The sequence below is a fragment of the Zingiber officinale genome, chromosome 7B (assembly GCF_018446385.1).
Source record: "Zingiber officinale cultivar Zhangliang chromosome 7B, Zo_v1.1, whole genome shotgun sequence".
In the NCBI taxonomy this organism is placed as follows: domain Eukaryota; kingdom Viridiplantae; phylum Streptophyta; class Magnoliopsida; order Zingiberales; family Zingiberaceae; genus Zingiber; species Zingiber officinale.
This window is the reverse complement of record NC_055999.1, coordinates 52,797,515-52,815,946: the sequence shown is the minus strand read 5'-3', so window position 1 is coordinate 52,815,946 and position 18,432 is coordinate 52,797,515. Positions and strand designations below refer to the sequence as shown.

General features: G+C 38.2%; 1 pseudogene; it reads right to left on the bottom strand.

Annotated features, from left to right (window-relative positions):
* Window positions 1-341: 341 nt before the first annotated feature.
* On the bottom strand, window positions 342-12,896 carry LOC122004342 (annotated as a pseudogene).
* Between the last annotated feature and the right edge of the window lie 5,536 nt (window positions 12,897-18,432).

Below are 18,432 nucleotides of genomic sequence, written 5' to 3'. Positions count from 1 at the left end.
TCAAACAAGGGCAATATGATAATTTTATCGGGATTAGAGAGCTGAAACAAATAAATTAATTTGATCAAGTATCAAAAACAAATTTATACCGACGGGAATATTAAATGTGAATGTTTAAGTCTGCAAGCAATTTCCCGTTAAACCTACTGCATTAACATCTTTTATTATGCTTGTGGAATATTATTTTTATTTTGAATTGGAATAGCTCATGGAAGAAAAATTCAGTAGCTTAAAAAAAATCATGGGTACGCATCTCATTGAACTTATCAATATTGAATTTTAGCTTGATTAGTATGTTTACTTGAAAAAACTTCTCTAAAATTTCTATCATTGTAAACTTCTAAAAAAAATATTCACTTATAATTAAACTCCATATATTATCTTTATTTATCATACCGCAGCACACAGACGGCTCAAAGGCATGCATCAAAGCGATGTTGGTGCTGCTCAAACATGTTCGTTTCACACAATATCGCATGGATCTAGTACACTACTTAAATCTAATCATAAACAGGGTCATTTGGAGAATCCTCAGCATTCCTTTTGATGGTTACCACTGGGCAATCTGCATGCTTGACACAACTCACTCACCGCCCCAACAAAAACCCTGAAAAGAGGTCGTAATGAGTCAATAATCGACAGATATGGAATATATCACATCGAAAACATAAGCATAAATATGGAGGTTAATAATCTTTTTTACTCTGAATATTGTTCCTTATCCTTAACACCATAATAGCATATCTTGTTATTTTCAGATGGAAACCTCAATGTTGAACCAACTATAACAAGGTGAGCTGAAGTGAAATGCAAAATGTAATAAATAAATCATATAATTCCTTCAAAAAATATAAAGCATTGTGAAATAAAATAAAAATGAATTTTTTTCCCCAGCTTCAACTCAATTTTATTCAAAAATATGTACATTTATCAAACGTGATTCTAGAAGAGTTAAACTACTAGTTAATATAATATATGTAACTAATATGTATGTAAAAGAGACGAAAATAGTAAGAGTGCTAGATGTAAGTGATAAAGAGACAAACAATATGCATTAATACAAAAAAAATGACTTAATTAATTTATGGATTATAAATTATAAATGCAGCTAGAAAAAGGTAAATAAAGTAAGATGTATATAACTGACTCTAAATAGACTTAATTAATTTGAGGATTATAAATGCAGAAAGAAGAAGGTAAAGGAAGTGAGATATGTAACTGACTCTAAATAGTTACCAAAAATACAGTGTACATGCTGCTGTTAATGAGCGATGTTAGCATCAAACTGAGCTGGAAGAATCCTATTTTATCAATTAAACATATTTTTCAGCCTCTTCATCAGCACATTCACACAGCAGAGGAAAGAGTTTATTTAAATACATTGCAGTGGAAGTTCAAAATTCCTTTAGAATTAAAATCTTCAATGGATTTTTTTCTCAAGGAACAGCTTTGAGTGAAATAGAAACTTTGAAGGGGCTTTGAAAAATGCTGGTCACCAAGCAAATCATTAATGCCATTTCGACTAATAGCACACTCATGAGAACAAAGGACAAGTCATGTATGAGAAAGAATTTTGCAGGGGTGGATCACAGGGCGCGAGCTGAACTCTTGAGGCTCACAGGTTTTCAAGAAACTTCCTTTGTGTTTCGCTATCTAGGCATCCCTTTGGCAGCAGGAAAGCTTTGTATCACAAACTACAGGCCTCTCACTGATGCGGTGGTCAAGAAATTAACCTCATGGCCAAAGCATTCTTTATCTTATGCGGACAAGCTGGAGTTGGTCAGGTTGGTTCTCTAAGGAGTTGAATGCTTTTGGTTATTGATCCTTCCTATACCATGTGGAGTCATTGACAAGTTGTACGGTATTTGTAGATCCTTTGTTTGGTCGACAAAACATCCCCCAATCTCTTGGGCATCTATATGCCTTTCAGAGGAGGATGGGGGGTATGGAGTCAGAGATTTATCGTCATGGAATTCTGCACTTCTTTGCTGACACTATAGAACATACAACACAAGAAAGACTCACTATGAGTGCGGTGGATCTATCATCAATACTTCCGACAAGTCGATTTGTGGCATTGGCGGAGTAAGCATTCAGATTCACCTTTGATAAAGCGTCTCCTACAGATTCGAGACCAAATGGTGCAGCAAGCCGGAGGCCATGATGCAGTTAACATGAAATTTATCGAATGGTTTGTTGCGGAGAAGCAAGGGGCTGCCAAAGCATATGATTTCTTCCAACCACGAGGTGCCTGACAGCAATGGGTCAAGATGGTCTGGAAACCTTTCCTACTGCCCAATCATTGTTTCATCTGCTGGCTATTGGTGCATGGTAGGCTGCGGACTACAGATCAGATGCCATATGAGCAGTGTAAGGTGTGTCGGCTGTGCAAACATGAGGATGAGTCCAACCCGCATGTTTTCTTTCGGTGCCCCGTGAGTAAACTGATTTGGGACAAGGTGCGGACCTGTCTTGGGATTTGGCATGAGATCAGCACGGCAATGCAACTATTTTAGGTGCTCCCAAGATTGTACTGTGGCAAGGGCCGCCTAACCAAGGCACGATACCTTGTCATCACTTGTATGGTTTTTCTTTTGTGGCAAGCTAGGAACCGATGTCGTTTTGAGGGTGAGGAGCCCAATGTAGAGAGGATCTTCCTCAAGATCCAGATACATATCTATCGCTTAATAGGCGCATAGTGCTTGTACATTTATTTTGATATATGCATATGTACCGTTCAAAAATTATGTACCGTTCAAAAACTGAGAAAGAATTATGCTGACCTTCAATGGACAAGTTTCCCTCTAAACAGAACTGACCGGAGATTTCAAAAATTAGAAGAGAATGTATATCAACAAATGCACTATCGAGAAGACTTCATCAGTCTCTTTCCCGGTGGCAATGGGTCTCAGGGAGTTGACTGTAGTATAATGCAATGATAGTTCAAACTCATTCAAAAATTTTAATGATTTTGTACATGAAACAGATTTGATCAAAGGCAGACCTCTAAATCAGTTATCTTTGTCGGTGCAAGCAGGCACCAAATGTTCGGACTAATACTTCATGTCAAATGTGTAGATGTAGATTTATCTTGACATGCATTGAAGCTGCAATGTGAAAGACTAACAGAAGTTGACCCAGATATTTGGCAAGAAAAGTCCCTCCGGTGTAGGCAAAAAATTGAAGTCCACCAGGTATTGGCAGGTGGAGTTCTGAAAGGTCAAATGGACCAGATACTAGACAAAAGAAAAGTCCAAGAGATAAACTTCTAGCAGGTGACGAGTGAGAGTTTTCTCACATAAACAATTACTTGGCCACGAAACAATTATTTCAAGGACAAAGTCAACAGACCAGTTGACAGATGACTAAGTGGTGATTTAAGTAATGGACGACTAATCTACATTGAGATTTTGATGAGATTTTTCTATTCAGAGTTTACATTGCCAATCGTCTAATATTTAAATTTGAATTATTATACTATTAAAATAGAACAAATTAGAATTAGTCAACTCAATGATAAAAGAACAAAGTCAACAGTAGTGATGTGCTCTCCTAGCAATGGATCCTGAATGCTAGAGATGGTCGTCTTTGCGTCTCAGTCGCCCTGACATTTGCACGTTAACACCAGTTAGAGGGCTTGCGATGGCCAACGGAACCCCTCCAATGCTAAGTCAGCTCCCCAACAAAGAGAATCAAGAGTAGAGAAATAAAGCACGCACATAAAGGCATACCTTTTTCTTGGAGTCACCTACCTTCTTATACCCATGGTCATCCGGGCCTCCACGTGGGCCACAGTTCGTCGCCCCAAATCATGAGATACGTCGAGCAAGGGGTGATAATATTGACTTAATAGATATTGTTAGTGCAATCAGCCTCCAGAATTTTAATATTTGACAATATACTTATGTCCGATCAAATTTGACCAAAAGTTGATTTAAAGAGGACCGATGTTTGAAAGTGAGCTAAGTCTAGTAAGGAAAAATTCAAACAGATCAAGGGTGACCAGATGCTTGGCAAGGAAAAGTCCAAGCAGAATGTTAAGCAAGGGAAAGTCCAGGCGATCAAGGATGACTTGATGTTCGGCAAGTGGCAAGTCCAAGCAAGATGTTTGGCAGGCTTGATCCTAAAGGAGTGTACCTTAGGTGGTGAGATCTCAAGGAATGTACTTAGGTGGTGAGATCCTAAGGGAGTAAAACCTTAGCTGGTGAAGTCTTGGAGGAACTCCAAGCAAGAAGCATAGTAGTTAGGCTTGATCCTAAGGAAGTGATCCTTAGGTGGTAAAATCTTGGAGGAGTGAACTCCAAGCAAAAAAGTAAACCTAGTAGGTCAGGTAAGACTTACAGGTTTAGGTCTGCATGCTTTGTTGTATTTGAATGTTGTTTTGCAAGAACCTGGAATGGGAAGCAAAACAAAAAGCAGGCAAACGCAATCAAAAGCAGTCGGACCAAGTCCAGGGTGAATCGAACTTAACTTAGGTTGAACCGAACTCAAACTGATTCGATCAGCCAATCCCAAGGATCGGTAGACCGATCCCAAGGATCAATAGACCGATTGGTTTCAGTTAACCAGGTTCGAGTCTGCACTCGGGTTAGGGAGGTAGCCTAGTTTAGTAGACCGAAAAAGATTTTTTTGTAGACCGATCAATCTGATAACGACAAGATCCAGATCATAGAGATCAAATTTAACCAGGATGGTAGACCGATCTCGGGGATCAATAGACCGAAAAAATGCTATAAAAGAAACCCCGAGCACGACTTTCAAAACGACAATCTTTCCATTCGACTCTCTGACTCTATGCTCAAAAGATGACAAGACTCTGCTCATATGACTGGGGAAGCGCTAGGAGTGGGAGGTCCTCAGGGCTTCCGGATCGACATCGACAAGTTTGTTTGTATTACAGGCTATGCTTTAATATTTTATATTTGTGCTTGTGCATTAAATTTGTAAGAGATTTTTCCGCCTCTGAAAAGTTCTGGAAAGGAGATACGCTAATGGACGGGAGCCAGCCTCCCATATATAGGCATTGGATGTACTAACCTTGGGGGTTAAGAACCAAGCAACCCAATAGCGATTATCGACAGTTGCCATATTTGCCAACTAAACTTAGTAGTGACTATCGGAAGAGAAGGCAGATGCTCTGTAAGGAGCACGGGGATGTTCCCATATCACATTGGATCTCTAAACAGAGATGCTCCCCATCAAGGATGTTCACATAGTGTATGCTGGCTAAGCGGGGATGTTCCCATAGTGTGTGTTGGCTGAGCAAGGATGTTCCCAGTTAGGATGTTCTTATAATGCATGCTAGTTGAGAAGGGATGTCCCCATACTGCATACGAGCAGAGCGAGGATGTCCTTCATCAAGTGGCGATCGTCAAGCATGAGTGGGGTCAAACGTAACTATTGGCAAGGTTGTCACTTTGGAATTGGCTGTCATTAACCGATGAGCCACATTACAGTTACACAAGAACTAAGGCATTAGTTTGATCCAACATCAGAGGCAGTCATCGTGGCCGACATCACTTCGAACAAGAGGTTGCGATGTAGTTCATCCGATCGCGAGCTTTGAACACGAGTGTGTTGCCTATTCAATGCACGGAATTTACACCGTTGAGCTCCTACCACCCCAACATTATAAAAGGGGAGGGGGCCTCCTCATCACGCTCGTCGCTTACTAAAAAGCCAACTTAGCCACCTCTAACTAAAAAAAGAACCAGTGACTCAATGAGATCTTGAAAGGATTAGATAATCTTGGAGAAATAATGACGAATCGGGACATCCTATGGAGCGCAATTACTGTATTCCCAAGAACGACACAATGGGCATTGATAATCGACTTGTTTTATATATCCAAAAATTTAGAGGTACGTATGCTAGATGAATTTTTTACAACTATAGAATTGTGTGAATTTCAGAGTTGCAAGTTTAGTAAATAAAGAAGGAAATACAAATCATAATATAGTCCTAGCAGCATAGCAAAAGGGGTTTAATTTAGACTCATCGATGGATAGCGATCAGCAAGCCTACTTGGTAAGTAGAATATTTTTTAAAAAATTAAATTTTAACAAGTTTGGTAGGAGACAAGTAAACTGATAGATCGAGATGAAGTGATAGGGGGGTTGAATATCGCTCGTTAAAAACTTTACTTTTCGTATCGATTTGCAAAACAAATATCAAAGTAAAATAGTTGAAAATAAGATATCAAAAGAAAAACAAGTGATTCAGGTGATTACTTGGTTTGGAGCCTATGTTGACTCCTACTACCTGCGATCCTTGATCGCACCATTGGGCAATTCACTATAACTTTTCTTTCCAAAATTTTCGGAAAGAAACAATTCGTACAATGCAACTAGAAGATAGTAACACACTACTATCTTCTTGAAATTAAAGTAAGGCAAGCTAATAAAAAATATACCAACAAAGAGAAGCGAAGCTCATCGGTACTTCTTGATAGAGCAGTTTACTTGTCAAGATAGAGCACAGAATAGCAGGAGCACGAACAAAGAACTGATTCAGAACAGATGGCAGAGTTACTTCGACTCGAACCTCGAGCACCCCTTTTATAAGTCTCGTTCGGTCGATTGAAAAATTATTTGATTGTTGATCCTTTCTGTTAACTGATCCTCCTATCGGTCGACTGAACACCTTGCTTTCCTTCTTCGCTGAGATCTGATCTTCGCGCATTTATGAGCATTTATGGTTCGGTTGACTGATCAACTTTATCGGTTGACCGATCCCCTGAATTTCCATTCTAGCAAGATTCGATATGATCTCCTATCATTTCCATTTTAGGTTCGGTCGATCAATCCGCAGTTTCGGTCAACCAATCATGCGATGATACCATGTTTGCAATCCTGATCTATTTCCGGTCCTGTTCAGTCGACCGAACCTCCATTCGGTCGACTGATAAAATGCCCCTGATCAGTTGACTAAACCTCCTGTTCAGTTGACGGAACCCTTATTCAAATGAATATCTCTGAGTTGTGGGCGTGTGGCCGCTGACAGTCTGATTCCGAGTTCTAAGTCAAAAGTTACAACCCTTTGAAGTTCAAGGGGTCATATGATCTTGCAACACTGAATTAGATAATAGATATTGATCCTGTAAAACAGAATTAGATAATAAATAATAAATATGCATAAGTATAACAGCTAGGGTTGTCCTGATCTCAACTTAGAAATCTCCGTTGGTTTCTTCAATTGGATCAGTGACTAAGGTTTGTCCCTTCCTCGGACACGACCTCCCCGTCGCTCCACTCCAATTGCTTACCTTAACCTACCTATTAAACATTGGGTCCTCCAGACCTGTTTGGACTTTACCGCCTAGCCGCAACTAGGGTTTTCCCGGTTGAGTAAAAAGTCTGCACATTTAGTCAAATCATCATATTACAACAAAACTTAACTTGAACTTTGATAACATCAAAACTCAAGTTTGATTCTGGTGCACCCTGCACCAACATAAGCTACTACGAATGTGATGAAGGAGGTCATATAATGGACAAAAGCCCAAAACTCAAGAAGGGAAAAGAAAAGGTGCAATCAAAATCGAAGGTCCAAAATCTAAAGGCGACATGGAGTGACATGTCGTCCTTAGAAGATCTAGAAGAACAATCAAAGCACAAAAGCAGGACGAACTCATCTGATGAAAGCCAAGGGAGCAAACGGTGAAAGGGGGAGCATCATCATTAGAAATTGAAACTATAAGTGAGGTATGTAATATAGTTATATGAAAGTATCAAGATGCTTTCTAAATATGGATACTTTCATACAACTCTGTTAGAGTTTTCTAAATATGATACTTTGTTTCAATTGAAACAAATTGAGACGCTGCCCTTGTTTTTTAAGAAATTATGTTAGACGCCCCTATTTTTTTAGAAAATTTCGTTAGGATTTGCCTTAATTTTTAAGAAACTCTATTAGGGTTCTGAAACTATAAAAGGAAACAAGGGACGAAGGGTGGTGTGTGGCACCCGAGGGATCGGAAGAACAAGGTTAGGGAGCACACAAGAAATATGACATGGGAAAGGAACTAACGGACTCAGTGCACCCGAGGGACAAGATGCTTGACGGAAGAGTACTATGGTGGAGCACGAAGGACACACGAGGTGTAAGCAAAAGGGCTCAGTGTATCAAAAATGGTGTGTGTAAATCATGCATATGTTTTTTTTGTCTTATTTAGTATATATTTGTTGCATTAGACGAGCATATTTTGTGTAAACTTCTAGTGTTTGCATTCATTTCATCTTTTTAGTTTGGAAGACTGCGGTTTGTGTTTTATATTGACAAAAAGCAGAGATCTTGGCCTTGGAGCATACTTGAAGACGTAAAGTTTGAAGATACACATGGCATAATGATCCACAACCAACCAATGGTAGCCACCACGGTCGTGGATCATCCGTGAAGAAGAGACAATCGTTGAGCATCAAATTGAGACACGAATCAAGAACCATGGTCAGCCCGTGGTAGCCACCACGGTCGTGGTTCATACTGAAGTGAAGTGAAACTCAAGGCAGAACGATCTACAGGCAGCTTGTGGTAGCTACCATAATCATGGATCGTTAGGGTTTCAAGACGGTGTCGCCCCTTTTTAAAGAAAATTATGTCAGGCACCCCTAATTTTTAGGAAATTCTATTAGGTTTTACCATAATTTTTAGGAAACTTTGTTAGGGTTTTGAAACTATAAAAGGAAGAAAGGAGCGGCGGTTTAGAGGAGATGGTGACACGAGACGAAAGAGAAGGTTGTATCAAAGACATTAAAAGAAGCTACAAGATGGCTTGTATCTCTAACGTTATGGAGTTGTTTTCTTATTCAGGAATTAAGAAGTAGCCCAATGACATGCTAACATTGACCTTGTGATTTCTCTCTCTTAAAATGTCATGATTATATTTGATTCGATTTTAGCAAGCTTAACAAAGCGTTGGCAATTGCGAATATATTAGCATATTACAATTATTAGAGATTAAGAGATCAACCTTAATCTTGGATCCATAAATTCGAACTTGAGTTTTTGATCATGAAAGTAGTTCAAATTCTATCGAAGATAGCATCAATTGTCATATAGTTTAATGGGTTTACTTGATTCAATTAACATGGTAATAGGAGTTGTGTCGAGATAAACACGTCGTTGTATTTCAAGAGGAAACATCGATTACCTGAAGATAAATCACCTTCAAGAGTAATCTCACATCATAAGAGAGGGAATCATAGTTGAATTGTCAATACTCATCGTGGTGAAATGAAACTCCTAGAATCATTTAAAGATCCAGTGTTCCTAGTTTAATTTAGTTTTTTATTACAATTATTCCTTCTTTGATTCCATCTAGATAGCCTATTTTGTACGTAACTGGTATTCAACAACAAAGTCCTAGAGGATGATATTTTTATTACTTAACGACGATCGTGCACTTGCAGTTTCGCACAACATCAAGAAACCAAGAGGAAAACTGCTTAAGTTGTTAGTGAGCTGAGTTGAGTGAGTATTCGGGATAAAGGATAAACTCAACTTAGGCGGACTCAGTCGCAATCGACTTGCATAAAAGTTCCAATCGCTTGGAACTCCATGAATGGATATGTTCGACCTATGAATGTAATAAATGCTCATCTTTGAACAAGTTTGAAGCGGACCTATTTGGGAGCTCCGAGCAATTGAAACTTGATCCAAACGATCGAAACTAGATCTAGGTGACCAAAACTGGATCCTATATTACACGAGCACAAATCAAAATAAGACAATCAAGGATCCAGTTTAACCGGGGATCCAAGCAACCGGAAGGGTGCTACATCGACAGTAGATAGAAGGAAACCTATTCATGGATGAGGATGACGGCGAACTCAGCACACTCCAAGCGACCAAAACACTGCCATGTCAACAAAGTGATTAGATTGAGGTGGAGGGTATAAAATGGAACCAGAGGCTCTAAGACATAACACCATACTCAAAAATCCTTATTCTAATTGTTGTTTCTTTCACTAGGCCTCTTATTGTCACTTATATGCTTTTGTATTGTTCTATGTACCAAGAGGTTTCTCCACCTCTAGCCCTTTACCAAAGAGGAGAAAAATAGTGACTCCATGTGCATAGGTCTTGTACTAGCAACCTGAGTTTGTGAACCAAGTAAAACGATGAGTCTCTTTATGTGTTTGTTTTATATGCTAACGTGTGTCTTTGCTAAGTACATAGTAAGAGAAATTAGACATTTTATTTGCAAATTCGTTATTCACCCCCTTCCCCTCTAACTATCCCATTTTCTACATCGCAAGATCAATTTTGTGATTTGATGTCTCTACCTTGGGAAGGTTTCCCAAAAGAAGAAAGTTTAGTGGTTTCTGAGGAGTAACTCGTGTAATGAGTCATAAGTCATAGAGTAGGAATCTAATAGCCTGTTTGGAATGATATGGAATTCAATTCCTTTTAGAATTGGAATTGAATTCCATGCTTTGGAATGATTTTTTAGCTAAGAATTGATATGGAATTCAATTCCAATTCCATCAAACAAGGCAAAAGTAAATCACACCCCTTTATGTGTGATTTAGATAGGGAATTCAATTCTCCATATTATGTCCATTGTGCCCTCATTCTCTCTTCTTTGTAAAAAAAGAAAAGAAAAAAGAGAGAAGGATAAAATGGTAAAACATAAGAATTCCATAACTTAAGTTGCAATTCATTCCAAACATGAGAATTGAATTCAATTCCTTATGGAATTCAATTCATAATGGAATTCAATTCAATTCCATGACTTAAGTTATTTCCAAACAGGGTGTAAGAGTTCTAGGTTAAATTCATTGTTTTCTTTTCTTGTAGTTTCATTGGACAATTATTTAGCAACAACAATAACAACTAAACCTTATCTCACTAGGTGGGATTGGTTATATGAATCCTTTTACGTCATTAATCTCTATCCCCTACTATATCATCATTTATATCTAAATAAATTTTATCTTATTTTATCATTATTAACCAAGTCTTCTTTGATCTAACTTAAATTATCACAACCTTCTAAAATCATTTGAAACATATTTTTGTAAACATTGTTCCCCCTTCTAGCATTCTTCTCAATCTAACAATTTGTAGATGCAAAAACAAAATACTCATGTAAATGGGTTATCTTTAGATGTTAAATGCTTTTGCTCCCAAGAAAGTTTGGATGCCACTACTTATTGACCCCTCCTAATGAAGTTATTTTACCAATCCTCCTCCGTATTGGCCCTGGGACGAGTTGGCGGGGGTGCCGGGGCGAGCGTATTCGCCTTTTGCCACCATTTTACCGAACTTGGATGGACATATTTAAGTGCAGGGAGATTCCAAAATTTAGAGCGAATACAAATGAGCAAAATGTAGCAATCCACATTACAAGGGCTTTTTAAAAAAAAACTTGATGAGCCAATTCAAACTCATCACCAATCTACAGATAACTACAATTGCTAGGCATCCACCCTCTATTACTTGGCTAATGTGTGATGAAAAAACTAAAACTTATTTTCAAGCGCCCTCTACAGACTATATATAGCAAGAATTAATCTGAAAAAAAAGGAAATCTCGTACTGTCAAAAATGATGGGGGTTACGCCATTTTAAAACAAAAGGAGGAATGAGCTTATACTCTCAGTGTTAAGGCTAACATCCACGGTGGTCTGGTCACACAAAGAAACAAAGGATAAGACAAATTTTCATAAGAAACAGAGCAAAATAGTAGTGGATCTTGTAAATTCTACTAATGAGACAGTAGTGATAATAACATAGAAAGTAATTAATCCATTCATCAAAGCTAATACCTTTGGACAGGTCCAAGCCCACGACTACCCACAACCAAAAGATCTGGTTGCACTCTCTTTGCCTCTTCACATATAACTACTTTAGGATCACCCATCTTTAACCATGCTTCACATTTTATCTAGAACAATTGCATAATGTCAAAGATAATAATTGTAGGATAACTTTCTAAAACTTTTTTCTATATCCTAGATGTCAATCAACAGTGCCGTTCCCCTTAGGCAACTTTTACCCCAACTTGATGAGAGCGTTCTACAAAGTACTGAAGTAAGTAAAGCCCTTTTATCTTCTGTTTTTCATTCTTGTTCTTGAAGTCATCAGGTGATGCATAAACACTGTCCATGTTATCAAATCCTTTACAACAAAGAGAAGAGAAACGTTATTAGCCAGCAATAATCTTGAAGGTTGAAACTTAATCTTGAAGGTTGAAACTTTACTTGACATTCAACTTTGTATTTAAAGCACTGTTATTCAGATGGTTACTAAAGAAGTTCGTGACATGATAATGGAATGAAATGTTTGTTATTGGTTTATTCCTTGTGTACAAAATCAATTGTTAGAGCAAGAAACTAGATGAAATTGTTTACGGATCAAGAGCCAGCATCTTATTAAGGTTTTACTTGAGATAGTCCAGCATAGGGGCAAAATCAATTTGATAAAGTATGACACCATCTTGCTACCGTTGCATTACATGAGGCCATAAAGCACTCGAGGCAAATTTAGCCCTCCACATATGAATCTCATAGATCAATTAATTTCTGGACAAATATTTATACAATGGGTGTGTGAATGTATATATATGATTAAAGAGCAGACATTGAAGGTTTATATACATATATATAAAAGGTGTAGGAAACACAAATCTGATCATCTGATCATTTTACTATCAAGGAAGCATGTTTACCTAACTTGATACAACTATGGTTGATGATGTGAAAATCTATTATTGAGTCGGATGTCACTGGCAGTGTTGATGAGGAGGCCGGCTAAAAAATAATGATGGAAATCTACTGAGTTGGATGTGAAGGTGTCAGTGTTGATGCAAGGTCTAAGGACAAAGGTGGGCACTAAGGTGGGGATGAAGTCCAACCGGCACACACTAGAGCAAACACCAAAGGGCGCTAAAGTCATTTCGCAAAGCCCCTCCCTTTGATGCTAAAACCACTATGGTATAGTAAAAGTGAAACTAAAGAAATTTGCGAGAGGAAAAGAGATCCACAAATGATACATGTACATTAGTATTTATAGACATGCAATGAAAGAGAAACTTGCATAAGTTATGACCACAATCTCCATACAAATGCTTAGTTGGACATTAATTCCAAAGTCATGAACGTGTACATAGAGGTTGTGGGTCATGCCTGCTTATTGTGGTTACTAAAATAACTTGGTTACCGCTTAGGGAGCTCGGAGTCGGGAGCTCCGAGTAGGGAGCTGGAAAAGATTTTATCGTGAGAGGTATTCCCCTTAGGTTTTAAGAACAAGTGTGATATGCCGATGTGGTGTGGGACCACATAGGCTTAGCATGTTGATATGAGGTAAGGTCATTCCCATAGGGTATCTATATCCCTCCATGAAGTGAGTTGAGGTATATGAAACTTTATAAGGGTAAACCAGACCATGGACCAAGTTCATCGAACTCAGCCCAAAACCTTAATCGGGTCAATAGGTCGTCAATAGATTACCTATTAACCGGGGTTACCAGGCCATAACTGTAATCGGCCATATCAGTAATCAATAAGATCACAATTGCTTACTGCTTTCCCATCTATAGTTTACATTATTTACTTGATCAATTGTGTGTTTCCTTTATTTTTTTTTGAAAATTGATTGGAGGAGTGGTTACCACTAAATCAGAATGAGGTCAGCCTGAAGATGAGTGGAAGGCAAAATTTAAAAATAGATAATCTGCCTATATGAATGGTTGTTTATGCCATTTAGGTTTATCTAATGCCCCTAGCACTTTCATGTGATTTATGAATCACATACTTAAGCCTAGTTTTCTTGTGTTGTGGTTTATTTTGATGGCATATTAGTAGCAGCAAGAGTGAAGAGGAGTGCATACATCATCTTAAGGTTTCTTATTTTGAGGCAATAGAAACTTTATGTTAGTCTAAAAAAGTGTGATTTCTTTAAGTCTAGTGTAGTGTTGTTGCGGCATGTTGTTTCAAAAGATGGAATCATGATGAATCAAAGCAAGGTAGAGATTATTCTTAACTGGCCAACACTTCATTGTATAATGTGAGGAGTTTTTTTTACCATGGATTAACTTCCTTTTACAGAAGGAGCATCAAGGGTTTGAGTTCTTATGTTGCTCCAATCCCTGAATGTTTGATTATGATAAATTCAAGTGAAGTGAAGTTGATGCTTTCAAGCTACAAAAGAGAAAGCTAACCGAAACTCCTACCCTTCTTTTCCAAATTTTGACAAGGTGTTCGAGGTTGAAAGGGATGCTTCTAATACGGGTATCGGTGTTACTTTGAACCAAGAAGGAAAATTTATTTCCTTCTTTAATGAGAAGATGAATGATGCAATGATAAGGAGTTTTATGTCATTTATAGAGACTTATTCCATTAGAATCAGTATCTTCTCAAGGCATTGAAGTTTAATAATCACCAGCACAAGTTAGACGAAACAGGGAGCTTGGGTAGACTTCTTGCTATCTTATGACTTTACTATCAAGAACAAATCTAGTGTTCAAAATGTGGTTGTTGATGCTTTGAGTAGAAGGCATGCCTTATTATCAGTCATGGAGGCAGAAGTGGTTAGATTCTAGGGCTTTAAGGATCTTTACAAGGACAATGTGGATTTAGGCTCAATTTGGCAAATCTGCAAGTCAAGCTCTTTTTCAACAATATTCATTCCTTGATTTTTTTTTTTTAGGCTAATGCTTTGTGTGCTCCATTTTGTTCTTTGAGACAAATGATACTAGCTAAAGTTCATGGTGGTGTTCTAGGAGGACATTTTGGTCGGGACAAGACTCTCGTTCTTGTTTAATCTAATTTCTATGGGTCAAAGATGTTCAAGGATGTGGAGAGATTTGTGAATAAATTTCGGGTGTCATTTGGCCAAAACAAGAAGTCAATTTCTTGTTTGTACACTCCACTGTCAGTTCCTAGTGCTCCATAGGAGGATGTGAGTCTTGACTTCGTTATGGGACTGTCACGAACTCAAAGGAACAAGAATTCTATCATAGAAATTGTTGATAGATTCTCAAAGATGTCTCGCTTTGTTCACTGCAACAACACAAATAATGCATCTCATATTACTGATTTGTACTTCAAGTAGACTGTGAGATTGCATGGCATCCCAAGAATTATGATGCATGATCAAGATTCAAGTTTTTAGCATTTTGGAGAATGTTATGGAGGAAGTTGGGTACCTCACTAAATTTCAGTAGCTCTCATCATCCATAACCAATGGGTAAACTGAGTAAACATTAGAAGCTTGGGAAACTTAATTAGAAGCTATGTTGGTAAAAACATCAAGCAATGGGATCTCATTCTTCCACAAATTGAGTTTGCCTACAACCATACCATTCATCATAGGATTGGTAAGAATCCTTTTGAGGTTATTTATGGTGTTAATCTTACTACTCCTTTGGACTTAGTTCCTCATTCTATAACTACATAATTCACTGGAGATGATTATGAAAGAGCTAAGTGAATAAAGAAGTTGCACAAAAGTGTTAAGGCAACAATTGAGAAGAAAAATAAGTACATGCAAGCTGCCAACAAACACAAAAAGCATGTGGAATTTAATGAGGGTGGTTTGGCCTCTATTCACCTAAGGGAAGAGAGTTTTTGTTTAAGGTAAATTTAGATAATTGAAACCAATGTTCAAAATCTCAAGCCATGTGGAATTTCAATCTTTAACTGGAGCGATATAGTGTTGGCGTTCCAATACATGGTGTCGGTGATGGATTGAAGATTGAAAGAGGAAGGAGATGGAGACGAGGAAGGAGACATTATCTATGTCGAGTAATATTGCATTTCAGTAATTTGTTAAAACGATACATTTCGACTGTTCCATCCGACACGATACGAGATTCCAAACCATGGTTGAAACCAAAGGAAAATGATCCATTTAAGGCACTTAAGAGAATTGGCAAGAATGCTTATGAGATCCAACTATAGTGTGTCCCCAAAGTTCGATGTGGTTGACTTTTATCATGAAGCAAACAAAGACTTGAGGGCAAGTCTTTTTCAATCTGGGGAGATTGAAATAGGAGTGTAGAATGTGCTACAACCCACTCTTGTTAATCTTGTTGAACCTATGGTATTGCCTACAACTCATGAACCAAATAAGTTGCAAGCACAAGTTGATTGAGTAGCTTAAAGAGTTAAGTAGCATTTAGAATATTTCTTGAAACAAGTCAAAGTAAGGGTTAAGGGGCATGCACATTTTGGAAACAAGTTAAAGCATTGTCCAAAGTAAAATTATGGCTATTCAAGATTCATAGGGAGAGTAAATTCAGTTTATGAATGCAAATTTGCAGATTTTTTAAACAAGTCTAAGCGACAGATACTCTCTTAGTGAAACTACACGGTGCCCTTTATCATGTTTGTTTCTTAACATAAACTTCTATCAATTTAATTTCATCCTATTCCACTTTCGGCTTCCTCGTCATATCGGTATCATGCTTAGAGAGGAGAGCTCAAAGTAGGGAGCTAGGGAAGACTCCTCTTGAGAGGTCGGACCCTTAGGTGTTTAGGAACAAGCACAATATACCAATGTGGTGAGGGACTACATAGGCATAGCCTGCTGATCTGGTAAGGTCATTCCTAAGTGTATATTGGTGTTAAATCCAGAAGCAGTTTGACAGTTCCAACCATCTTGATTTTGTGTTAGTTCATAGTTAATCCTAGAGCATGACGCGCGTCCGCAACCATTACTCATCAAAGGTATCAAAATAACAGTAAAAGAAAACAAAAGAAACAAACATCTCTTGTATAGGAGATATCATATGTACTTAATTTCTTTCGTTTGTTTTTCTTAAAAAAAATCCCAAATCTCCATAAGAAAGAGAAGAGGGAAGCGCAACAAGAGAAGGGGAATGCATTTAATCGGTCACAGAACCTACAATTTAGAAGCAGAGGAACGGGGATAGTAGTAAAAGCATTATTAAAAGGAGAAAGAGAGCGACCATCTTCGTCGGGGACCTGGACATGAAGAAAGAGGAAATAAAACCCAGCAGCGTTAGAGCGAATGAGCTTCTGCAGAGTCCAGTCGAAGGCAGTGCGGCTACTGATGGAAGGGTGCGGATACCCGCGAATGGACGACTCGTTCACCCCGAACAGTATTCGCGTTGGCGGCGGCGGCGGCGGCGTCGATGAAGACGACAGAGCCGATGCCATACCCTTTTCTCTCTCGTTTCTTGCTCTCCTGGTGGACCGTGTTATGAGTTAGAAACTTAGATCTGTGAATTAAAGATAAATAAAAGGTCGATGCTAGAGGACGTGGCTACTGACTTCCTTTGTTTTTGTCTTATAGCTTTACGCACGAAGGAAATTTTCTACGTATCTGAGATGAGCTGGCATCCTTCTGGCCGAAGAACATGACAAAAGAAAGAACATGACAAAAGAAAAAGAAGGGTTGATATTGAAAAATACACGTGCCACTAAATCATCACAAATTTCCGGAAACTTGAGTTTATCTTCCAACTCAAAGAGTATGATTTCCAACGTAGAATGCATCATGAAGGGCGGTAATCATACTGACAAAAATATCTACCAACAGTCAAAGACACCAGGATGAAACTATGAAAAGTACTCTCCACAGTAAAAGAGATAACAAGGGGCGTTGAAAACACGCCACCTTAAAGCAATGGTGGACCCAAATCTCCAGAAAATCCAAAAGCATCCGAATATAATCTCCTTTGTAAAAATACCAAATCTCTAGAATGACATAAAGATGGACTGAGCCTCAGAGAGCCGTCTACTTTCCTGACTCACTCTAATCACTTTCTGAGTCGGTCCTATTAAGCCCTATAAAATATGATTCTGTAAAAGGACACGTAGAAAGTAAGGATAAGAACGACGATGAGATCCAATGAGCACCCGGTTCTCTTACCATGCTGCCTATATAAGTCCTTAGCTAGGAAGTTGCAAGGCATCAAGTGCGACACACTAAAAGCCTTACTTCTTCGAAACTCTGTAAGTCCCTAAGTTTTATTAATCGAGTCTGTATAGTTCTTTGTTAATTCTATATACTTATCTCGGTTTGAAACTTAGAAGCACACTTTATTTTGGTATCAGAGCTAATTTTATGGCTGACTAGTAATCTTACTCAGGGTACTTAAGCCTTAGATTGTGTGACAATAAAAGACTTCTTTTCAAACTCTAAAAATGGATATCTTATTGAAAGTATCTTATGGGTTCATTTAGCCAAAGGACTTTTAAAAATATAACTGTAATAAGGTGACTCGAGCTATTACTAGCAAATTGCAAAAGGTCGCAGTGCGCTTAAGACTGCAAGAAGCAGCAGCAGCCCGTCAGATGAGCATGAAGCAAACTAGCACTCGCTAAGCTGTAAGCAGTTAAAAATATAGAAGCCCTTGTCTAAACAAACTTTAGGAGTGTTGAGACAGCTAAAAGGTTAGCAAAGGAATAACTTGGATTCTCCCTAAGAAAGACCCAGTTATCAGGCTTAGGTGGATAGTCAGAAG